Here is a 25,872-nt window from a genome sequence, read left to right on the forward strand (position 1 = left end):
TTTTTAACATTTAACGTCCAAATTGTGTGATTTTATCGTTAATTGCTATTTAATTGTGTGTTAATTGTTATTAGGAGCTAATTAGTATTTTTAGATAATTTTGGGTTTTATAATTTAATCTTAACATTTTAGCTTTATTAATTAGGAAATTGAATAAATAGAAAAGAAAAAAAATATAAGAAGACCGGATTGGGCCTTTTCTTCAATTTTAAACCACAGGCCCAAAGATACCCAATCTTCCCCTACGACCCGGTCCATTTCGACCCGGGTCGACCCAGTCCATAACCCCAAAGACCCAACACCCCTATTTCCCTATCTTTCATTTCAAAACAAAACCCTAAACCTAACTGTTGAAAAACTACCCGCCCCCCTTCTTTTCTTCTTCTTCCTCGACTCACCCCAACGACCTCCGAACTCCCCTCCAATGGCTGCCCTCCCATGTCTGCCCGTCGACCACCCTCCAGTCCACCAGCCTCCTCCTCACGACCAGTTGTTGCCGCTGCTTCGTCTTCTTCTCCGTCCAAACGAACCCTATCAACGACCCTTGCCATGGCTGCCCTTTCTCCTGCAACGAACAACCATGAACACCTCAACAACCACCATCGTTGTGTCTGCTCCCTCACGTCCAAACGACCCCCACCCACGCTGGAAAAACCAGTGTTGCTGCCCGTCTTTACCAGCTGCTATAACAGCAGTGACGAACACACACACACAGTCGCCATGGCTGTTGCTGCTGCTGCTTCGTCCAGCTTCGACCATGGCTGCCCTCCGCCATTTCCATCACCCCATCGTCTAATAACTCCACCAGCTGACCACCAAAACCAGCTCCACCATGAACGACCAACATCCATGGCTGCCTCCTTCGTCTACGTCCAAACGATCACCCCGTTCCGCGACCAGCAGCATGACTGTTGTTGTTGTCGCTCCTTCTTCTTCTTTTTTCGCCATAACTGCCTCGTCGAGGTCCAGTTTGAGTTTGTCAAGGTTAAAGGGAAGGTGGGTTTTCGTTGTTCGTCGAGATCCGGTACATCGAGGTTATTTGTTCGAGTTGTCCGTTTCCGTTCGAGCTCGTCGTTGTTCCGATCCGGTTAGTTGGTTTAAGTTTTATTTCTGTCCGTATTTTGTTTAATATTCTCGGATTTGAAATCAGTATATCTTTGATTCTTTTCTTGTTCGTTGTTATCATTTCTTGATTGTTTCTTCAGTTTGTTTTATGTTCTTGTTTAGTTTTAATATAGAAGAGTGTTAGTTTAATCGCTTGAATCCGTCATCTTTGTTGTAATGTTGTTAGATTTAATTTGTAGATCAATTGATTATTGAGTTTAGTGATTTGAATCTGTTTATTTGTTTTGTTTAAGTTTAATTTGAATTTGATGCTCAATGATTTGAATATACTTGTTTGTTATTGTTGTTGAATCTGAAAGTAGATTTGTTGTTTAAAAATATTGTTCAGTCAAAATAATTCCAGTTGTTTTTTTTGTTGTTCATCATTTAGTTTGAATTTGTTGATTGAATTTGATTAGGAATTGGTTATAGCTGTTGTATTTTGGTTAGAATTGATTAGTTGAATTGGTTATACCTGAGGGGGTAGAATGGTAAATTGCAGTATTTTCAGGGGTAGAATGGTAATTTCAGTAATTTCAGAGGGGTATTTTTGGAATTGAAAATCTGAACAATTATTTATTTTGAAATAATGTATAAAATAATATGTAGTGGGGGGCAAGACATAATGGTGGGGAATAATGCATTTGTTTAATCAATAATGGGGGACAAGACATAATGGTGGAGAATAATGCATTTGTTTAATCAATCATGGGGAACAAGACATAGTAGGATTACGGGGCTCAAGAAAAGTTGATTAAAAAAATAATAATTGCATTTTTTATGTAGTAGTGAGTTTGGTAAGAGAAAGTGGATGGTTTTATTATTTGATTAATTGATTAAGGGGTCTGTTATGAGACATAAATATAGCAGACTTGGACAGAATTAGAGAGAGAAGAATGAGCTGAAAATAGAGAGAAAAAATTCGAAAAATATTAAAAGATTTTTAGGGATTCGAATTTGAAGAGAGTTTAAAAGAAAGAATTTTCTTAACATTAAGAGAGAATTAAGGGTTAAACATTAACTGGTCTTTCAATAAAAAAAAAGTTCACTTTGTTATTGCCCGTTGATTATTATTGGTGTTTTTGGATTTTCATGTGGTTTGTTTCTCGAGTTTAATTGGTTATTTGCTACTACTTCACTGGTTATTGCTGGATTTTATTCGGTCAAATCTGTCACTGGGTGTTCCGTTTGTTGGATATTGCTGGTTATTTGTTGTTGTTGCTGTGTTACATACTACTTTGCTGACTTTCTTCTTTTTGTATTGGCAATACCAGGTACACAACTGTATTTTTGGCATTTTGTAAGCTGAAATGTGAATGTATGAATACATATGAAGAATGGAATTTTAAAGTTTTAATTTAGCTTTTTCTTTGTTTCTTTTACTAATTGTATTTAGGCTATTTCATGTATTATTATTCTGTAAATTTCTGTCGCTCTGCATAACTAGGCATCTTGTAGTGATGTATTAAATAATACTTTGCTTTAACTTGATTATTAGGTAGTATATATTTAAGCATGTTCATTACTATCAAACTGTTTAATAATTGGAATAAGAGAAAAATAACATAAGTCGGTCTTTACTAAATCGGCTTGGCAAAACTGATTAAGTTCACTAGTTATGAAGGTTTTAATATTGTCAACATTAAGTTAGTCGAAAACATGTAGCTAAATTTAGTTAAAGCATGAATTTAAATTAATTTCGCGAATAAGGCATTATGGCATGATTTGAGTTCAAACAAGGCGAGTTAGTATTAAATTTAATAAATTTTAGAAATATGCATTAGTAATTAAGATTGATTCTAATTTTCAGTAGTTGTAAATAATTAATTTCAACAGTTCAAGTCATCTAACAATGCGAGTTTAATCTGGTTATGGGATAATTAGTTTCTTTTAAATATATATTATTTGACAATTCCATATTGTATTTATAATTACAATTTTAGTAATATTCCTTTCCGTTAACATTTGTCTTAACCTAGCATTTAATATGTTATTTTTAAGTATGTAATTAATTAGGATTTTTTCTCTTTTATTTTTTAGAGACAAATTTAATAGGAAAAAATGTAGACACTTTAGGATTATCCTTTTAAAATAAATGAGATGAGCCTCGCCCAATAAAACACACAAATTGCGGGGCCCTCGATAAATGTTTAATTGAATACTTAGACTTCGGGATGGGCCGTTTAGCAAATTTCACGGCCTTTCCCAAAGTAATAAAGCGTTAGACTCTTTAGGCACGATTTTAATAATATTACATCCCTAAACTCGGGTGCGCATTTATGCGACCCAAATCCAAATCTCAACGGAGTCAAAATGTGTCAACAACCACGGGTGCATTGATTGCGACGTGGTTTGAAACACATTTTTACGACTAAAAATAATAATAATAAAAGCGGTTTAAAGTTGATAAAAGCACATAAATTATAATATGTATTAAAATCAGATATCTAGCCATTACAACAGTTTAAGCGACCGTGCTAGAACCACGGGATTCGGGGGTGCCTAACACCTTCCCTCGGGTCAATAGAATTCCTTACTTAGAATTTCTGGTTCGCAGACTTCATTTGGAAAGTCGAATATTTTCCTCGATTCGGGATTCAATCGGTGACTTGGGACACCATAAATCTCCCAAGTGGCGACTCTGAAATAAATAAATAAATCCCGTTTCGATTGTCCTTTAATTGGAAAAAACTCTCTTCCGCACCCCTTTGCGGGTGGCGCGGGTCAAAAAGGAGGTGTGACAGTGAGTTCATCTATTTTTACTTAATACTGTTTTGACCTCGTGGTTGCTTGCTCGTTATAGTATTGTGTAGGAAGTGAATCTTTCAATCTTCCTTTTCAGCCCAAGGACCTTCGAGAAGACCAAGGGCTCTTCCCCTACATTTCATAAGAGGAAGGCTGCTTCTTCGGAGTCAACTCCCATTATGACTGCGGCCAGGCCTGCTCGGTTGTCTGCTTCTGTTCCCTCTTCTGCTGCGGCTAGGTTTGCTCGATCGTCTATAGTATCTGCAGCAGTACTTCCTACTTTCCCCTTGTATCATCTAATAGACAAAGAAGAGGAGCCATCGCCGAGAAACAAGGGTTTGATTTCCCGTAAAAGAAGATCGGTGGATGCTGGTGATGGGACCCGTCCGGGCTGTAGATTCAGTAAGGGGTGATTATGAAATGGCGGCTGTAATTATTGAAGATGACGAGTTGCCATTTGAGATCCCGCCATCAATTGAGGCTATAGAGGGCGTACCCTTTCACGATGCCGAGACTGGATTTGTAGGGCCATCTGTGAGAGTTTCAGATCCTTTACGGCGAGAAGAGCCCTCGTCCTCGTGACCGACTGATGTTCCTACTCTGTTGGCTGATAGGAGAAGTAAAGGTGTCATCGAGGATGGTTATGAAATAGGCTCCGACATCGACACAGATGAGGTGAGGATTATGGGGGAGGGGTTTACCCGGATTGAGGTAAGATTCCACGTGGATCATTACGATCCCTATGGATCAAGACTTACTAATAAACACAGAGAACGTGGCCCCTTCCCTGGGTCCCCTCTGCTCCGATGTGGAGGGTAAAACTCTTGAGAAACTGGATTATGCTACCCTATCAAGGATTATAGTCGGCCTCGCACTCAGGGTATGTTTCTCGACTTTTATTTTTCAAGTTCAATGCTTTCTGCTTCGTTCTCACTTTCTGTTCTCTTTTCTTCTTTTTTTAGACTATGGTTTTTGAGATTGAGAGTTCCCGATGAGAGGCGAGGCATAATGCTATTTTCCAGAAGATGGAGCAGAAGTATCGCGAGTCATGTAACAAGCACTGCGAGATCTGCAGACGGTTCTGTGAGAGCAACAATTTCCGGGCTCTTCGAGCTGAACCGAAGGAGAAGGATGACTAGTTGGTAAGAGTCATCGTAAAATACAGCGTTCTCGATGGAGGCGTTAAGGGATAAGGAAGAAGAACTTGAGGTGAACAAGGGGGCCGAGGCTCAATGTGCCGATCTTCAAGCCTAAGTGGTATCGTTGCACGCCTAGCTCAAGGAGTGTCAAATCAAAGTGGACACTCTGGGTGGCGAGGTTGCTAAGAAGGCAACAGAGTTGGAGAAGGCGGAGGTAGCCCGGTTGGGGGCTGCGAGGAAAATGGAGTCTTTGGAGATCGTGGTCCGTGTTCTTCGTTCTGAGCGGGAGAGTGCTTTGGAGAAGGCAAAGCTCAGAGAGGAGTGGCTTGATGAATAGATAGGGGAGATGGAAAAAGAGGCTTCAGGCCTTGGTGACCGAGTTGTTGCTCTCGAGGCCGAGAAGGCACAGTTATTGGCTCAGCCATCTTCTTCCCACACTTCTTCTTTTCGTGATATTCTGCGGGATCTGTATGAGAAATGGATCCACACCGAGGCCCAACTAGATATATTTAGAGATATGATGGGGACAGGAAAAGTTTCGGAGGTTGAATTTGAGGATGGTCGTGCTAAGGCACGTACAGCTCGTATTGCTTGTGGCTATGATCCCGCTACATTGGAGGCCGGTGATAATGAGGAGGATGCGGGCGTGGATCGGATTGAACAGGACACCTGGTATAAGGATGAGTATCCCGATGGTGATAGAGATGGCGGAGAGGCGGATGCTGATGGCCTAGGCGGTCAAGTTTATGGCGTTGCTAGGTCAGGCGGTGATTAGTTGTTTTTGCTTTCCTTTTAGCCGTGGACTTGTGTACATTTTTGTGGGCATCTTTTTCAGCCTTTGTAAAAAGAATATTTTAAGTATGAAAGGCTAGTTCTGTTACTCGTACCCGATTCTTTTTCTTCTGTTTGAGTTTGTATGCCTCTTTTCTTCTGTTGCTTGGTTGCCTTAGTCATAAAACTTGGTTCAAATAAGTTGAATGAGGTTGAAACAAAACCTAGGTTTGAGCATGGCCGAGGGCTAGTAGGTGTTGGTTCGAACAAGGTCAAACATATCGCATGTTTGTTTATGGCCGAGGGCCGAATAGGTGTTAATTCAAGCGAGGTCGAGTATAACCTACACTTAGTTATGGCCGGGGGCCGAATAGGTGTTAATTCAAACAAGGTCGAGTATAACCAATACTTAGTTATGGTCGAGGGCCGAATAGGTGTTAATTCGAGCGAGGTCGTGTATAACTTATACTTAGTTATGGCCGAGGGCCGAAAATGTGTTAATTCGAACGAGGTCGAGTATAACCTATACTTAGTTATGGCAAAGGGCCGAATAGCTGTTAATTCGAACGAGGTCGAGTATAACCTATACTTAGTTATAGACGAGGGTTGAATAAGTGTTAATTCGAATGAGGTCGATTATAACCTATACTTAGTTATGGTTGAGGGCCGAATAGGTGTTAATTCGAACGAGGTCAAATGAAAACTATATTTATTTATGGCCAAGGGCCACTTAGGTGCTAATTCGAACGAGGTCGAACGTAACTTATTTTTAGTAATGGCCGAGGGCAACTTAGGTATTGAGGCGGCATTGTTTTGGCTGTGCGTTTGCCAAAAATATGGGTGAACTTCATGCATTTGTGCTTTGTTCATACACTTGGAGAAATTTACATATTTTCCAGGGACATTCCAGTCTCAGTCTATCTAGTGTTGGCTAACATTCCAGTCCCAGTCTATCTAGTTCCTTTATTGGTCGACCTGGAGAAGTATATTCAGAGGTTGAGCAATGAACTAGCCATTATGCGCCTCCATCCATTCGCACTTCCACTTGAAGTTTCCCCCTTGTCGCCTCGTTAAAAATCTCCTTAAGAAAACCTGATTAGGACAAAACTCAAGTGAGGGAAAAAAGAGTACGACTTGGAGGACGCTTTTTCTTAAAAGTTGAAGTACTTGAGGTAGGTGATATTCTAGTTATTTGTAGTAGTTTTCCTTCCATTGTTTCTAGTGGGAATGACCCTTTGTTTTCTGATGCTGTGATTTTGTATAGGCCGTCCCAATTTGTTCCCAGCTTGCCTTCCATTGGTCTGACTTTTGCCTTTTTGTTGTAATAACGTTTTGCCTGTTGGTTTTGGGCGATCATCCTTATGCAGGCCATATCCCTACATTCTTCAGCTTCGTCGAGCTCCTGCCTTTTGCTTTTGTTGTTCATCGGTGTAGTGCCCTTTTTTCTCGCAAAATTGGGTTTCGACACGTGACAACTCTTTTAGGGAAGGTGCTAAAGGTGCCAGAGCTGTCATACCTCCTTTTTACCCGAAAGGGATTTAGGGAGTTTTTCCAATTTAAGTGACATTAATCGAAATGGGATTATTTATTAGATTCAGAATTTCCACCTGGGATAATTTATGGTGTCCCAAGTCATCGATTTTAAATCCCAAATCAAGGAAAATTGACTCTGTTTTACAGTCCGTGAAACACAGAAATCCGGGTAAGGAATTCTGTTAACCCGGAAAAAGGTGTTAGGCATTCCTGGGTTCCGTGGTTTTAGCACGGTCGCTCAACTATTAATATTTTTTCCTAATTATCTGATTTAATACAAGCTTTAAGACTATTGTGCATTTTTAGCCTTTTAAACCGCTTTTTATTTATGGAATTTATTTTTTCTGGAACACGTTACGATTGTCGTACACTTGTTTATTTTTATACATGTCGCGAATTAGCACACGATCTACAACATGTACACAATTAGCATATCAGGATCAAATACGTAAAAATCAGATAATAAACAAAAGCCAAGTAACAGTTATTCTAAGTTTGAATTCTTGAATCCTGAACCAGAAGTTCTGGGTTCTATCCTCAACAAAGTCGCTAGAGCTGTCACACCTCCTTTTTCCCGGGGAGGGGGGGATAAGGAGTTTTTCCAATTTAAGTGACATTATTTGACACAGGATTATTTATTTAATTTCAGAGTCGCCACTTGGAATAATTATGGTGTCCCAAGTCACCGGTTTATTTTAAATCCCAAATCGAGGAAAATTGACTCTATTTTTGGTCCGAAAACATAGAAGATCGGGTAAGGAATTCTGTTAACCTGGGAGAATGTGTTAGGCATTCCCGGGTTCCGTGGTTTCAGCACGGTCGCTTAACTATTAATAATTGTCCCAATTATCTGATTAATTACATGTTTTAAACCTATTGTGCATTTTTAATTTTATAACCACTTTTATTTATTTATGAAATTTGTTTGAACAAGTCGCAATTGTCGCGCACTCGTTTGTTTTGTGCACACATTGTGAATCGAGTCATGGGAACCGTACCCACGATCCACAACATGTTTATTTTTATTATTGTTCGAAGTTGAGGTCGGGTCACATGAAATGCACACCTGAATTGGGGATTATGTATCGTGACCATGCCACGAAAACCGTACCCATAGCAATGATGATTTACTATTTAACTCACTTAAAGCAAACTATGATGTTCATGATTATTTTTCTAAAGCTAAATTTGGGATTATTGCAAGGTCATGAGATATGAATGTGGAGTTATTGGAGGTCAAAAATATTTTGGCTATTTGGAGTATTGACAAGTATTCACCTTTAGAAAAATTTGTGACTAATCCATCTTTTGAGTTATTTTAATAACTACTAATTTAGGCCATATAGACTAGCTTTATCAAATAAAACTTGGCCCAATGACCCAACCATTTGAAAGAGTAGAAATAAGAAAGCTGTAATGAACCGACCGGTCGTTTCGAGCTCGAGCGTGCCGTTCAGCAGTTTGAGGCCATGAGCAGCTTCACTTCAGGTATTACGACTTATACGAATGGTCGGAACTGAATTCCAGGAAGTTCAGAGTTGATTTGGAAAGAGAATTCTCATTTCGGAAGTTTTAAGTTGGAAGAATTGACTAAGATTGAATTTTTGAGTAAACGACCTCGAATTCAGGATTCGAAGGTTCCAGCAGGTTCGTATGATGATTTCGGACTTGGGCGTATGTTCGGATCGGGTTTTGGAAGACCCGAGAGCGTTTCGGCACCTATTATGGAAGTTGGGCGTATGATGATTTCGGACCCGGACCGTGTGTTGCTTTGGTTCTACTGAAGTGAGTTAAGTGAAAAGTTTTTATATGATGAAGTGTTAATCTATTAGTGGTTCCGGAGTTATGATGAAAATCGTGTTCTATAGTATATTGGCATGTTGGGTGCAGTGAGTGGTATGGAATTTGAAGTGAGGATCAAGGTTGCAGTTCGATGTTGCCAAGGATGTCACGAGCTCGGATGAGCAGTAAAGGAGTTTCGATGTTTAAAGTAAGTGGGTATTGTCTTCAGCGTCACCTGAGATCGGTGTTTTATGAAAAAGGCTTTGCATCCTGGTTAAGGATTCTTGATCGTTTTTCAGCGTTAGTGCGGCCGGTGGTTTGGATGTACAGACTTGTTATCTGTTATGGAAGGTTGCGGGAGCGTGCCCCATGGGAAGGTTGTATAAGTGTGGCATACAGTCACTTGATTTATTGAAGCGTTAAACCAAGCATGAAGATTGTGGTGATATCGTTAATTTGAGAATTGATGCCTGGAGGGCACTCGATTTATTGGGTCGTGGACTGTGGAGGATTACTCCGGTTATGATGGATGTTCCTATGTGTTATGGGAAAAGAGGGTTATTATGGACCCAGGAAAGATTATGGACTTAGTTTGGTACAATCAGAATTGGCATGAGGTCTTGAATGGATTTAAGTGCGAATATGGGCTCTATATCAGGCCAGATGTGTTCATTTCGGCATAGCTCTCCTTATGGAGGAGTATTCGGACGTTGGATGTTATTTCATCGTCGGCTATTTCATATAATGTTATATTGTGCCGTGTGAGTTGTGAACGAATCGATAATTTTTGTATGTATTGAGATTCCGCGTCGCGATGATGTTATATGAGCAGAATGGCTCTTGAGATTCAGATCGTATATCGCACCTCAGTTGTGCTTGAATTTTGTAGCTTATGGCACTATATGTCTTCCCATGGATGGTATTATGCACTTAGCGTGCTTGTGACAGATATTCGGTATTTTGTTGTAATGAGCAATCTAGCTCGGTGTGTATCTCCTTATGTGAACTTTATATGTGGATCGGGTCGCACGCCACCATGGGTGTGTTGTTTGGATCGGGTTGCGCACTGCAACAATGTGATATTGAGTACAGTTCCCCATATCTATATTCATGTGTTTCGTTTCCTATTTTTCTGAGGAAAACTAATATTAGATGTGTGCCCACATCGCAGGTATGATTCGCGAGCGGGGTAATTAAATTTCCTTTTCAGAGTTCGCTTTCCTTTTGTATCATGTTCGAATTGGTAGCCTATTGGCACATTGTGGCATCATATGAGACTGTTGATCATGTCCGAGGTGGCTTATTGCCTAAGCAGTTCGTACTGGGTGAGATGAGATCATTGGATTTAGGATCAGTGCAATCGGATTATATGAAGTATATTAAGGAGCAAAGACCATTATTTGGTTCAGAATGAGGTGATGGTTCTTATCAGGAGTATGGACCCAATGAATTGTTGATTCGGCAGTTGGTTATGAATTTCTATACATCTCTTCCATCGTGGCGGTATTGTAAAGAGTTAGAGCAATACCTACGTATGTCATAAGGTGCAATTGGAGCATCAGATTCGTGGAATTTCGACTATTATGCTCAGAGAATGTTATTGTGGTCCTGTAAATAAAGCGGTGCAAGGTGGGAATTCTGCAAAGGTATGCAGTCATGTTCTGGTACATCGTGTGGTGATTGATACGGTCGTTTCGAGCTCGAGCACACTATTTAGCAGTTTGAGGCCAAAAGAAGCTTCACTTCAAGTATTATGACTTATACGCATGGTCGGAACTGAATTCCAGGAAGTTCGGAGTTGATTTGGAAAGAGAATTCTCATTTCGGAAGCTTTAAGTTGGAAGAATTGACTAAGATTGAATTTTTGAGTAAACAACCTCGGATTCGGGATCGAAGGTTCCAGCAGGTTCGTATGATGATTTCGGCCTTAGGCGTATGTCCGGATCGGGTTTGGAAGATCCAAGAGCGTTTCGGCACCTATTATGGAAGTTAGCATTTTTGGAAGAATTTCATAAGTTTGGGTTGAAGTGCATCTCAGTGTTATTAATGTTCATTTGGGATTCCGAGTCTGGGAATAGCTCTGTATAGTGATTGTAGTGTTGGGAGCGCGATCGAAAGTGAATTCGGAGGTCCGTGGGTCATTTTGGAGTCATTTGGCTAAAGATAGAAATTTGAAGGCTTTTGAGAAGTTTGACCGGAAGTGGACCTTTTGATATCGGGGTCGGAATCTGATTTCGGAAGTTGGAGCAGGTCCGTAACATCATATATGACTTGTGTACAAAATTAGAGATCAATCGGATGTGATTTGATAGGTTTCGACATCGAATGTTGAAGTTTGAATATCTCAAGTTCATCAAGTTTGATTTGGGGTGTGATTCGTGATTTTAGCATTGTTTTATGTGATTTGAGACCTCGAGCAGGTCCGCATTTTGTTTTGGGATTGGTTGGAGTCCCGGTGGCCTCGGGTGGATTCCGGATGGTTAACAGATCAAAATTGGAATGTGAAGAAGGACTAAAGCAGCTGGTATCTGGTGTAACCGCACCTGCGAGGTTTTGGCCACAGGTGCGGAGCCGCAAAAGCGGCTAGGAGGGACGCAGATACGGTCATATAGTCGCAGAAGCGAGACCACACATGCGGTTGTTGAGGCGCAGAAGCGGAAAGGGCAGCCTGGTGAGAAACCGCAGAAGCGGGTAGTGGATCGCACCTACGGGACCGCAGAAGCGGTCAAGTGACCGCATGTGCGGAAATGCTGGAAGCAGTAAGATTCTTTTAAGTCGGGGTTGGGTTTATTTCAACCCCATTTCTTCCATTGGAGCCGATTTTGGAGCAACTTTGAGGTGCCATTTTCGTCATCAAATATGAGGTAAGTTAATTTCACCCCTTGTGAGTTAAATACATGATATATTCTGGATTTGAGCAAGAAAAATTTGTAGAAACTTTGGGTTTTGGTGGAAAGACCTAGGATTGGTATTTTTGGGTTTTGACCACGATTTTGGGCATGAAATTGAGAGTAAATTATATATTTGAATTCGTGAGGTTATGGGTAAACTTTATCTTTGAAATATTTCTGAATCCGGGCATGGGAGACCGAGGGAAATTTTGTCAACTTTTCGACCGGGGTTAGGAATTGTTATAAATTGGATTGTAATGAGTAATTGAACATATATTAATGGATTTGCATAATTATTGGCTAGTTTTGGAACATTTAACATCGATTCGAGTCTTCGGAAGGGCGTGGAATGCCGGTTATGGATCTTCGGAGCGAGGTGAGTCTTCTTTCTAACCTTGTAAGAGGGAATTGTCCCCATAGGTGAAATAATTGGTTATGTGCTCCTATTTGTGGGGGCTACGTACACACGAGGTGACGAGAGTCCGTGCATAGCTATTATTGTGTCTAAGTCCGGATAGTCTAGGACCCTAAAGCATGTTATACTTGGAATATCTATAATCTTATTGACAGTTGAATTGTTTAAATCCTATCGAATTGGTAAATGAGTTTCAAAAAGGGATTAAACTTCATTTTCTTAAATCGTTAAAAAAGAATTGGCTTTCATTTGGATAAATGTTCCCCGATAAATTCTTAATTAGCTGTTTGACTGTGTCTATCTATGTGTGCCTGTGTCACATGTATGATTCACGAGCAGGGTGTTTGTTTATTTATGTTGACCGCGTCGCATGTATGATTCGCGAGTGGGGTAATAGATGCATCTATGGTTCACGTCGTTCGACCCTCGACAGTGCACATTTTACATTTATGTTGGATGAGGCCGTAAGACCTCGGCATGATATGCGCATGCTTGTATTGCTTGCCTGAGAATTTTAAATGTTGATAATTGCCTTTCCTGGCCAGAGATAACTTGATAAAGATAATGAAAAATAAATCTTGGGAAATTCTTTATTATTTGAGAAGTTGTTTACTTGCTTTCTGGTGTTATGAGTTAAAATTTTGCTTCATTTAATCCATGAATTCCTTACACTTTTACTATATTATCATTGGACCATTAGTAAGTGTCGAAGTCGACCTCTCGTCTCTATTTCTACGAGATTAGACAGGATACTCATTGGGTACATGTTATTTTCGTACTCATTCTACACTTGTTGTGCATTTTTGTTACACAGGTTCATATATGGCTAGTGGCTTAGTGGCATAGCGGCATGGTTGATACGAAAACTTAGGTGAGCTGTATTTATCGATACGACCCGCAGCCAGCAGAGTCCCCTTCAGAGTATTTTACGATATTTTTTATTTCTGTCCACCTTGTATTCCGGACAGTTACTGGATTTTATTTCATTCCCTAGTAAATGCTCATGCACTTGTGACACCGGGTTCTGGGATGATTATGGGGTATCTTGTATTAACTTCTTATCATTCATATTTGATTTGAAATGATTATCTTTTACTAGTGAAATTGAAGGAAAATCATAGTTTCCAAAATTATCAAAACGAGAATTTAATTAAGTATTTTGGTTGGTTTGCCTGACAGCGGTGTCCGGCGCCATCACGACCCTTAGTGGAATTTGAGTCATGACAACATGGTATCAGAGCACTAGGTTCCCTTAGGTCTCACGAGTCATGAGCGAGTCTAGTAGAGTCTTGTGGATCGGTACGAAAACGTGTGTACTTATCTTCGAGAGGTTGCAGACTGTTAGGAACACTTCCCTTCTTGATTCCTCATCGTGCGGTTTAATTCCTTGAGACTTATGCCTTTATTTCCTTCCTATTCAATATTACATGACACGAACCGCTTGTTATAAATCGAGAATTGAAGGATTGTAATGGTACTACAGATGTGGTGCTGGATGTTTCTCCTGGTGTAGTTGGTTGGGCTATTGTCATCGCCTTGTAGAAGGATTTTTTTTCTATCGTTTCGGCTTAATAGTTGTGTTTCTAAGAGCTTGGAGGTTATGCACAGGTTGCTGTGATGCTCACGATTGGTTATCGCACAATATTGACTTGATGATATGATACTTGCCTATGTGTTAGGGAGGTAAATGATTTGAAAGGAAGTCCACTCAGTACACGATTCAGAGATCTGATATTTCATTTCCGGCAGAGGAAAAGCAATTGGCCTATGAATGTCCGAATTTGGGGTGATGGAGTAACGAAACTTGGTATTTTCAAGCATGGTGGAATTTTCATCTGCGATGTAGTGTTGACGTCCTCAATTGGATGTGTTAAGTTCGCCGGTGTTATGATCTTCTACGATTCGCCTTTGGGGCATTTTATTGTACAAAAGTACGGTAGAAGCGGTTGTCAGAGATCGCGAGGTGCGGTGGTTCAGGATTGAATCGGTGCTTCTAATGTTGACGGCTCGAGAACGATGATCTTCGGAAAGTTTTAAAGTTAGTAGCGATTTGTGGGTTCAAGTGCTACGAAGATGGATTTTATTTAAGGAAACAACTGAGCAACAAAGGATGAGGAAGGACATGTGGGGAGTGTCAGGTGGTGGTTAAAATTTCTAGAAGGCTAGGTATAAGAAGCGAAGGTCGAGTAGTTAACTAAAGGAGTGAGTTCCGCCAAAGCGGGAGAGTGGCGGAGTTGCATGTGGGTTTTGTGGTAGGATGAATACGCACCTTAAGGAAAGTTTGGAATGATTTGGGAATTTTAGTAATTGGTGATTGGGGTCTACGGATGTAATTTGAAGTATTGGCTATTACGCGGTGGAAGATTGGATATGACGGAAGGGAGTTGCTTGATATGAAGGGGGATACAACATGACCTGGGATAGTAGTATATGGCCGCACATTTAATTGATGTCCATGAGGAGTGAATGGACTTGTGCAGCTAGTGAAGGAGCACGGGATCGGGAGGGTTTATTGATGTCGTAGGGATTGTACCCCGTGCAGCGATGTTGGAAGATGCCGGAAAGTGATTTCCACGGGTGGGTTATTCCCTGTGAGCAGGTTAGCGGTCGCATGGTTGGAGAAGATTCTGGGAAGGACTTTACTGGCCATCCAGTAAGAGGTCGAATATGGGGTTATTGATAGGGAATCAGAGTGTTCATGAAGTGCTAACGGGATGGTTTCAAGGAATTTGGCGGTTTGATTGAGCAAAGTCATGTTAATGGGAGAGAAAGAATCTTGGTGGGTTCCAGAGTTATGTAATAGTGGCTTCAAGCTAAGTGGGAGAGTCCCACTGCCTACAATTGGATTGCATGGTCGTCAGATTTCCGGTTATTAGCATATTGATGGGTTATTTCGGCTAAGGGAGAGTAACGTAAGAGGTGATTTGAGCAAAGGAATTGTTAAATGTGTGTTATGGTTGGCCTTATTGGCTCATGTTCAGACTTGGGGAAGGATTCAGGATTTATGCCTTGTATAGATGCGAGTTTCAAGGGAAGTGATTTTGTCGGGTGCTTCGTCGAGAGGGTATTCATGTGCTAGAGGATTCATGGAGTTGATTATATTCGGGGCCAAGCCAGAGCGGGTGGCTCTCAACAACGGTCCTAGTGGATTCAAAAGGTAAAGTATGGTGCCTAATGAGTTCGAGCCTATAGGTGCGGTTAAGAATCAAGCTTTTGTAGCAGCTTATGAGAAGAAGCCCAGAATGTTCTATGATGTTTTGACTTGTAGTGTAGCATTTGGGAGGAAAAATGAGAAAAAACTTCGGATTCGTAGAGGGATTATCAGAATGGGCATACTAGTTGAGGATGCGAATGTGCGCACAAGAGAGGTATGAAATGGTTCGTGGGATTTGAGATAGCATGGTTTAGTGATTCAAGGTCTCTCGGAATGAGTGCGGATGGAGTGTGTTATGTGTTGAATGGAGTTATTATTATTTCTAAGGAAATCAAGGATAAATTAGAAGAAGATAGATTGGTTAGCCATAGTTCAATTGGCATATTGGTGGTAGTGATCAGTTCCTTCAGCGTGATCAAGTTATGCAAGTGAATTGTGACGGTACGTGTGAGGCTTGTCGGCCGCCGTAATTGATGTTATTCAGATATATTCTACTGTTATGACCCGTTATGTGTAGGTGAATCCCGGAAGGGCTATGGTGACTTAGACCACTACTTAGAGAGTTGCATATTCTACGGTTATGGGAATTCACCCGTGTGTTGCTTTGGTTCTACTGAAGTGAGTTAAGTGAAAAGTTTTTATATGATGAAGTGTTAATCTATTAGTAGTTCCGGAGTTATGATGAAAATCGTGTTCTATCATATCTTGGCATGTTGGGTGCAGTGAGTGGTATGGAATTTGAAGTGAGGATCAAGATTGTAGTTCAGTGTTGACAAGCATGTCACGAGCTCGGATGAGCAGGAAATGAGTTTGGATGTTTAAAGTAAGTTGGTATCGTCTTTAGCGTCACCTGAGATCGGTATTTTGTGAAAAAGTCTTTGCATCCTGGTTAAGCATTCTTGAGCGCGTTTCAGCGTTAGTGCGGCTGGTGGTTTGGATGTACAGATATGTTATCTGTTATGGAAGGTTGTGGGAGTGTTCCCCACGGGAAGGTTGTATAAGTGTGGCATGTAGTCACTTGATTTATTGAAGCGTCAAACCAAGCATGAAGATTGTGGTGATATCGTTAATTTGAGAATTGATGCCTGGAGGGCACTCGATTTATTGGGTCGTGGACTGTGGAGGATTACTCCGGTTATGATGGATGTTCCTATGTGTTATGGGAAAAGAGGGTTATTATGGACCCAAGAAAGATTATGGACTTAGTTTGGTACAATCAGAATCGGCATGAGGTCTGTGAATGGATTTAAGTGCGAATATGGGCTCTATATCAGGCCGGATGTGTTCATTTCGGCATAGCGCTCATTATGGAGGAGTATTCGGATGTTGGATGTTATTTCATCGTCGGCTGTTTCATGTAATATTATATTGTGTCGTGTGAGTTGTGAACGAATCGATAATTTTTGTATGTGTTGAGATTCCGCATAGCGATGATGTTATATGAGCAGAATGGCTCTTGAGATTCAGATTGTATATCGCACCTCAGTTGTGCTTGAGTTCTGTAGCTTATGACACTATATGTCTCCCCAGGGATGGTATTATGCACTTAGCGTGCTTGTGATAGATATTCGGTATTTTGTTGTAATGAGCAATCTAGCTCGGTGTGTATCTCCTTATGTGAACTTTATGTGTGGATCGGGTGGCACACCACCATGGGTGTATTGTTTGGATCGGGTTGCGCGCCGCAATAGTGTGATGTTGAGTATAGTTCCCCATATCTATTTTCATGTGTTTAGTTTCCTATTTTTCTGAGGAAAACTAATATTAGATGTGTGTCTGCATTGCAGGTATGATTCGCGAGCGGGGTAATTGAATTTCCTTTTCAGAGTTCGCTTTCCTTTTGTATCATGTTCGATTTGGTAGCCTATTGGCACATTGTGACATCATATGAGACTTTTGATCATGTCCGAGGTGGCTTATTGCCTAAGCAGTTCGTACTGGGTGAGATGAGATCATTGGATTTAGGATCAGTGCAATCTGATTATATGAAGTATATTAAGGAACAAAGACCATTATTTGGTTCAGAATGAGGTGATGGTTCTTATCAGGAGTATGGACCCAATGAATTGTTGATTCGGCAGTTGGTTATGAATTTCTATACATCTCTTCTATCGTGGCGGTATTGTAAAGAGTTAAAGCAATACCTACATATGTCATGAGGTGCAATGGGAGCATCAGATTCGTGGAATTTCGACTATTATGCTCAGAGAATGTTATTGTGGTCCTGTAAATAAAGCGGTGCAAGGTGGGAATTCTGCAAAGGTATGCAGTCATGTTCTGGTACATCGTGTGGTGATTGATACGGTCGTTTCGAGCTCGAGCATACCGTTTAGCAGCTTGAGGCCATGAGAAGCTTCACTTCAAGTATTATGACTTATACGCATGGTCGGAACTGAATTCCGGGAAGTTCGGAGTTGATTTGGAAAGAGAATTCTCATTTCGGAAGCTTTAAGTTGAAAGAATTGACTAAGATTGAATTTTCAAGTAAACGACCTCAGATTCGGGATCGAAGGTTCTAGCAGGTTCGTATGATGATTTCGGACTTGGGCGTATGTCCGGATCGGGTTTTGAAAGACCCGAGAGCGTTTCGGCACCTATTATGGAAGCTAGCATTTTTGGAAGAATTTCATAAGTTTGGGTTGAAGTGCATCTCAGTGTTATTAATGTTCGTTTGAGATTCCGAGTCTGGGAATAGCTCTGTATAGTGATTTTGGTGTTGGGAGTGCGATCGGAAGTGAATTCGGAGGTCCGTGGGTCAGTTTGGAGTCATTTGGCTAAAGATAGAAATTTGAAGGCTTTTGAGAAGTTTGACCGGAAGTGGACTTTTTGATATCGGGGTCGGAATCCGATTCCGGAAGTTGGAGTAGGTCCGTAACGTCATATATGACTTGTGTACAAAATTTGAGATCAATCGGATTTGATTTGATAGGTTTCGATATCGAATGTTGAAGTTTGAATTTCTCAAGTTCATCAAGTTTGATTTGGGGTGTGATTCGTGATTTTAGCATTGTTTGATGTGATTTGAGACCTCGAGCAGGTACGCATTATGTTTTGAGATTGGTTGGGGTCCCGGAGGCCTCGGGTGGATTCCGGATGGTTAACGGATCAAAATTGGAATTTGAAGAAGGACTGAAGCAGCTGGTATCTGGTGTAACCCCACCTGCAAGGTTTTGGCCGCAGGTGTGGAGCCACAAAAGCGGCTAGGAGGGACGCAGATGCGGTCATGTAGCCGCGGAAGCGAGACCGCACCTGCGGTTGTTGAGGCGCAGAAGCGGAAAGGGCAGCCTGGTGAGAAACCGCAGAAGCGGGTAGTGGATCGCACCTACGGGACCGCAAAAGCGGTCAAGTGACCACATGTGCGGAAATGCTGGAGGCAGTATGGTTCTTTTAAGTCAGGGGATGGGTTCATTTCAACCCCATTTCTTCCATTGGAGCCGATTTTGGAGCAACTTTGAGGTGTCATTTTCGTCATCAAATATGAGGTAAGTTAATTTCACCCCTTATGAGTTAAATACATGATATATTATGGATTTGAGCAAGAAAAATTGGTAGAAACTTGGGGTTTTGGTGGAAAGACCTAGGATTGGTATTTTTGGATTTTGACCACGATTTTGGGCATGAAATTGAGAATAAATTATATATTTGAGTTCGTGAGGTTATGGGTAAACTTTATCTTCAAAAAAATTCTGAATTTGGGCTCGTGGGCCTATGGGCAATTTTGTCAACTTTTCGATCGGGGTTAGGAATTGTTATAAATTTAATTGTAATGAGTAATTGAATATATATTAATGGATTTGCATAATTATTTGTTAGTTTTGGAACATTTAGCATGGATTCGAGTCTTCGGTAAGGCGTGGAATGCCGGTTATGGATCTTCGGAGCAAGGTGAATCTCCTTTCTAACCTTGTAAGAGGGAATTGTCCCCATAGGTGAAATAATTGGTTATGTGCTCCTATCTGTAGGGGCTACGTACGCACGAGGTGACGAGAGTCCGTGCGTAGCTACTAATATGTGTAAGTCCGGGTAGTCTAGGACCCAAAAGCATGTTATACTTGGAATATCTGTAATCTTATTGACAGTTGAATTGCTTAAATCCTATCGAATTGGTAAATGAGTTTCAAAAAGGGATTAAACTTCATTTTCTTAAATCGTTAAAGGAGAATTGGCTTTCGTTTGGATAAATGTTCCCCGATAAATTCTTAATTAGTTGTTTGAATGTGTCTATCTATGTGTGCCCGCGTCACATGTATGATTCGCGAGCGGGGTAATAGATGCATCTATGGTTCACGTCGTTCGACTCTCGACAGTGCACATTTTACATTTATGTTGGATGAGGCGTAAGACCTCGGCATGATATGCACATGCTTGTATCGCTTGCCTGAGAATTTTAAATGTTGATAATTGCCTTTCCTGGCCAGAGATAAATTGATAAAGATAATGAAAAGTAAATCTTTGGAAATCCTTTATTATTTGAGAAGTTGTTTACCTGCTTTCCGGTGTTATGAGTTAAATTTTGCTTCATGAAATCCATGAATTCCTCACACTTTTACTATATTATCATTGGACCATTAGTAAGTGTCGAAGTCGACCTCTCGTCTCTACTTCTTCAAGATTAGACGGGATACTCATTGGGTACACGTTGTTTTCGTACTCATACTACATTTGTTGTGCATTTTTATTGCACAGGTTTATATGTGGCTAGTGGCTTAGTGGCATAGCGACATGGTTGATACGAAGACTTAGGTGAGCTGCATTTATCGAGATGACCCGCAGCCAACAGAGTCCCTTTCAGAGTATTTTACGGTGTTTTTCATTTCTGTCCACCTTGTATTCCGGACAGTTACTGTATTTTATTTCATTCCCTAGTAAATGCTCATGCACTTGTGACGTCGGGTTCTGGGATGATTATGGGGTATCTTGTATTAACTTCTTAACATTCATATTTGATTTGAAATGATTATCTTTTACTAGTAAAATTGAAGGAAAATCATAGTTTCCAAAATTATCAAAACGAGAATTTAATTAAGTATTTTGGTTAGCTTGTCTGATAGCGGTGTCCGGCGCCATCAAGATCCTTAATGGAATTTGGATCGTGACAAAGCTCATTTGGATAAGTCCCAGATTTACACATTGTCCATACTAATAGGCAATTATAGAGCTTAACCTTATAAAATCCTAAACAATTAAAAATTAGCCATGTAATCAATGATATCAAATAATACACAATTTACATGAAATTTACCAACAAAACACCCATCATAGCACGATTAATACTTAGCTTAAAGGAATCAAAACAACGATTCTATATTCATATATCTCAAGGGAATTAAAGCAACAAACAACTTCAGAAGAATAGAAGCAATAAGATTACATTCAAAATTAATGAAGTTGCAATGGGGAAGATGGACCTTTGTTACTGAAAATTTTTCAACGGGTACAGTGCAAAATAATCTCCAAAGAAAAAGCAATCCTCGAGCGAGCTATGGACCATGATTTCGAACTGGAATTGCAACCTCGAATAGAAACGAGCTTCAATTCTCCAGAATTTCTATATTTTAGAAGCAGAAACCAAAGCATAAATCCAATAGATGTAGTTAGATTTTGTAGATCCACCACAACAAAGTTTTCAAATAGAGTTCTTTATTCAATACTCTTTAGATGTTGAGAAAACATCAGTAGATAAAAAATTACCGAAGCTACATAAGCTAATTGCCTCCATTGAAACTCCAAAATCTATGTGTTTGTAATATATCTTTGGGAGTGTTTCGGTTTTGACAATTGGTTAGGCAGAGGTGTCGGCATTTTTGTTGTGGGGGGTGCGGCTTTTTTTTTTTTTTTTTGATTTTTTGTGAATGGAGTGGGGTCTGGTTCATTGCTGTGTGTGTTCAAGAGTGAAGAAGTAGGAGCCGCTCCAATGGTTTTTTAGAGGGTTCTACCGTTTCTTCTTGTGTGTTAAGAAGATGAAGCCCCTTTTGTGTGTGTTAGCTGGTAGGGTAGGTCGTAGGAATTAGGGGTTTTAAACGGTTTTAATTTGGGGTGTAAAGGGTATTTGGCTCAATGGGCTAATCCGAAAATTGAACCTAAAAGATGGATTGTCTAGCCCAAATTTTATTTTTTTCCCATTGAACAAGACTAAATATACTACCTTATTTACTAATTAATCCTACTTAAGTATAAATAATTATTAAAATAAAACTAACTGTTAAAACAAACTTATTTTTTGGTATTTTTCAAATATCATACTAAGAGAAAATAGAGTTAGATTAAAATCATTACAAAATTAAAATAATATTCCTGAAAATAAAGTGGACCTATTTTTTGTATTTTTGAATTTATGAAAGATAGTTAAAACAAGATAAAATATCAATTACCTAAATAAAAGAAAATATTTTTTTTTGTAATTTTTATTTTTGTGATAAAATAAAGTTAAAAAAAAAGTCAAAATTAGTTGAAATAGCAAATTAGGCCTAAACTAAATGTTTAAATTCTAAAATATGTAAAATCTTGGGAGGGTCAAAAATTACATGTCTACAAAGTGCGTTAGGGCACCTATTTGCAAATGACTCTGATTTAACTAGTTTGCATCACCAAAGATATAAGAGCTCAAATTACCTTGAAGAGAAGGTGTTAGACACTCTTCGAGGTCCACAACTGTGGGTCCTGACCGAACTCGAATTATATGAATTAATCAGACAAAAAAAGACAAATGAAGCAAGAAGTTTGGGAAAATTCATTATTAAAAGATTTTGAATAAACACAAATAATTAATTTGAAGATAAAATGGGGATCCTAAGTTTTTTAGCCTAAAGGATCACTCCGTGCAACATAAAGTTACTCGTATTATTCAGCGGGCATAGACTATCATCTCCTGTACCCGATTACTATCTTTAAGTTTTTACCTAAGCGCACTAGTTGATTCTAAACCGTGCCTTATGTGTGCACTACCCGTCCCATGCATATGGCCTAAGAGGCATTTGGACCTCTATTTTGGGTGGTTCTAGACTTAACTTAGGCTGCTCAAAAATGATAAAACTAGGCGACATACAAAACAAGTTGGACTTCATGTAAAGGCAATTAAGGGTTCAAGTTAGCCTCCACACTTAGACAACAAATGCACGCGAACAAATTCTTACATTAAGCGTTAGACAGTTTTAGAATTGAGACAAATTAAAACCATTAAGCCCTATAGACATGGTTTCTATGTGACCTCGTACAGGCAGCTTCAGATGCAAGGTGTCAGCTTATAGACATGATTTCTAAATAACTATATAGTTTAGGGGAATCTGGTATTGCATGTTGATTATTGAAATTATAAATTACGTGATTAACCCAATAGATATGATCTCTAGGTGATTTACGCAGTAACTGGCAGTGATAACCATTGGAAATACACAAAATTACTCAGTTTGATCCTATGGGTATGCTTTCTAACGGTGGCATAGCTAAGCAACGAAACAGTGTCTGAAAGTTCAATATTAACACTTTAAAACGAGTGGTAATATCATACAAGCAGGATTTCTAATGATTAGCGATTGAAATTGACTTTTTTATACTTAGCCCCTATAAGCATATCTTCTAGGTGAGCAGTATTATAACAACATCAAATTAATCAATTAAAGTCTTATGGACATGATTTCTAGATGAAGATCAGTAGAACATAAGCTAATATAATCCTATGATCATAGTATCTAATGAATATGCTACAATTGAAAGATTGATCATTTTATTTCTTATAGGCATGATATCTAATAAATCACATAGGAGCAGAGTATGTTGAACGAATTAAACACTCATGTCCTATAGACATGTTATCTAACAACACGTAGGAGCAGAGCATGTTGAACAAATTAAACACCTATAGGCAAGATTTTTACCCGTTTCATGCAAACATTAGAATCTACTCATTCCCCATTTTTTACTAACACCCAGTTGTTCATGACAAAATTATCACAGGCCCAATAATAAATATAACTACAAGTATTGTACAAATAATAACGGTAGGCCCATAGCAGGACCAAAAAGAGACACCCAGCATTGTCTGGGCCTTCAATAACTCTCACGCAGCATACCCAGGAACCATATTCATCAACACAACTAGGGCTGCTTATCGGACGGATTGGGCGGTTATTTACTCTTAACGGTTTGGCTTATCGGTTATCGGCTTTTAAATGTATTAATCCGCTAGCCACCCGATAAGATATCGAGTGGATTGGTATCGGTTTAGCTCTAATCGGGCAGTTTATCGTCCTAATTCAATCTATATTGTGTGCATTAATTATTTGTTGACCGCCTAGCATACAAATTTAGAACAGGAATTTACAGATGAGTCCAGACATACATATGTCTGTTAACGCCTACATTACATCCAATATGTTAAATCAACAATATTGAGTAGACTACACAGATTTCAGAGAACCCATTTGTTACCCAGGAAGAAAAGTTCACTACCTTAAATCAACAATATATTATATAACTTCAACGTCACTACTCATAGGCGTTAACATATGAGTCCAGACATACATACGTTTGTAACGCCTATCATTACAATATTACATCCCAAAGCAGACTACATTACATATGAGTCCAGACATACATATGTCTGTTAACACCTAGCATACAAATTAAGAATAGGAAATTTCAGTCTATATTCAAAGTGAGTCCAGAATACATATTTCAAAATGATTAATCCATAAGTGAGCAGACTACACAGAAATGTTTGGCCTTCAGCTAATGCCAAACGGTGCTTGAATTTCTACAGCTTCAAAGTTCAAACAACAGCTTAATCCATAAGTAAGCAGATCCCTGTAAAAAATATGCATACACCAAATTTCAGCATTAGGCAACGAAGTAAAGACTGATAAATACTACGGTCTTGAGGCAATAAGAAGAGTCGAACAGATTTATCCTCGTTTCTATTTTCTAAGAGAAACTGCAGAATTAAGTGCATCCCCAATCCACATTTCAAATTTTATCATGCAAGGTTGCCAATGCAATGAAAGATCAGGGCCAATTAATCTATAGGACTTTTGTTATTACTTACTGAATGTCTGGATCCAAATTACATGGAAACATAGTCAAATTAGACACTGGAAAACCTTGAACACTTCTATATCTCAAATAAGTGCACAAACTTGAGCAAGTACAAACTATGAGAACTGCTAAACAGGCCATGAAATTATGATAAACCAGCAGAAGCGTAGAGTTGAATGCTGCATCACGAAACCAGAATGTCCTATAACAACAATAAACTGATGTACCAGTTACAAGAGAACACTGCCACTGCACATTCTGAAAACATCACTAAGCATGCAAAGCTAATTCTATTTATGAATGCCTAATAATCGTTTCACAAAAGAGAACAACAGAAAAGAGGTCAAAGAAAAATGAGAAAGAGAAGGGAAGTGGTTTAAGACAACTTTCATTCAAGTAGTGAAAGCTTGAAAGTTGTTCAAACTTGAGGGGAATAACCTCAAAACCAACAACACGAGCAGTGCCCGTCTCAAGATCCTCGTGATACATAACCTTGAAATTCAAATGGTTATTCATAAAATAACTTTTCTCTTTCCTATGAAAACCAACTTTTACAGTAAACAAACAAATAATAACATTCAGATATAACAACAAAACAATAAGATTCAGACCCCAACAAAACAGTAAGATTCAACACTTGAAGCCTTGATGGGTTAAATTCGAGTTCTTACAAGATATATTAACACTACACGTCAATTAAGGAAGGGTCTTTTCCATTGCTAGCTAAATCTGAAGAAAAAATTTAAAATAATGAGTCACTGCAAAGTAATGAGAATAACAAGTTGCTTAACAGATATTTATAGAAGCCATGTATGAGTTGTTTAACAAATTAGTCATTTGCAACTATGGTATGATGTAATTAAGGAAAAAGTAGTTCTAATGGATATGCCACTGTAACTCTTGCTAGCTATAACATAGATCATACAAGGATATCAAATTTCATTGAGATAACTATGTGATTGCCTGGGTTTAGATGCAAAGGAAGAATTTCAGTAGTTTAGCTCATTAAATATAATGGTATCTAAGCTTTTATTAATTTATTCATAGCTCAAACGAAGTTGTTCATTCCCTTTGTTTCTTGTTCATTTCTCTTAGTAAGGTAACAATATATTAATAATCGACACAAAGGCTGTGCTGGAGCCATATTTACAATTTTAAAAAGAAAAAATATGAGTTTACTCTTCATACTAGGGCACTAAGAATTCTAATGAGAATTGAGAATTTGAGATGCTCTTTGATTTTAAAGACATCAACAAGAAAAGAAACTTACCATCTGCTGACTGCTGATCTGGCTATGGCGAGTCGGCG

At 39.3% G+C, this 25,872-nt stretch overlaps 1 long non-coding RNA gene across 1 annotated transcript; it reads right to left on the minus strand.

Annotated features, from left to right (window-relative positions):
- Window positions 1-20,771: 20,771 nt before the first annotated feature.
- Window positions 20,772-21,556, minus strand: LOC107787519 (uncharacterized). Its single transcript, XR_001648431.2, has 2 exons — window positions 21,226-21,556; window positions 20,772-21,082 (listed from the first exon to the last, which is right to left on the minus strand). It is a non-coding gene; the product is annotated as an uncharacterized LOC107787519 (long non-coding RNA).
- Between the last annotated feature and the right edge of the window lie 4,316 nt (window positions 21,557-25,872).

The sequence above is a fragment of the Nicotiana tabacum genome, chromosome 11 (assembly GCF_000715075.1).
Source record: "Nicotiana tabacum cultivar K326 chromosome 11, ASM71507v2, whole genome shotgun sequence".
Lineage (NCBI taxonomy): Eukaryota > Viridiplantae > Streptophyta > Magnoliopsida > Solanales > Solanaceae > Nicotiana > Nicotiana tabacum.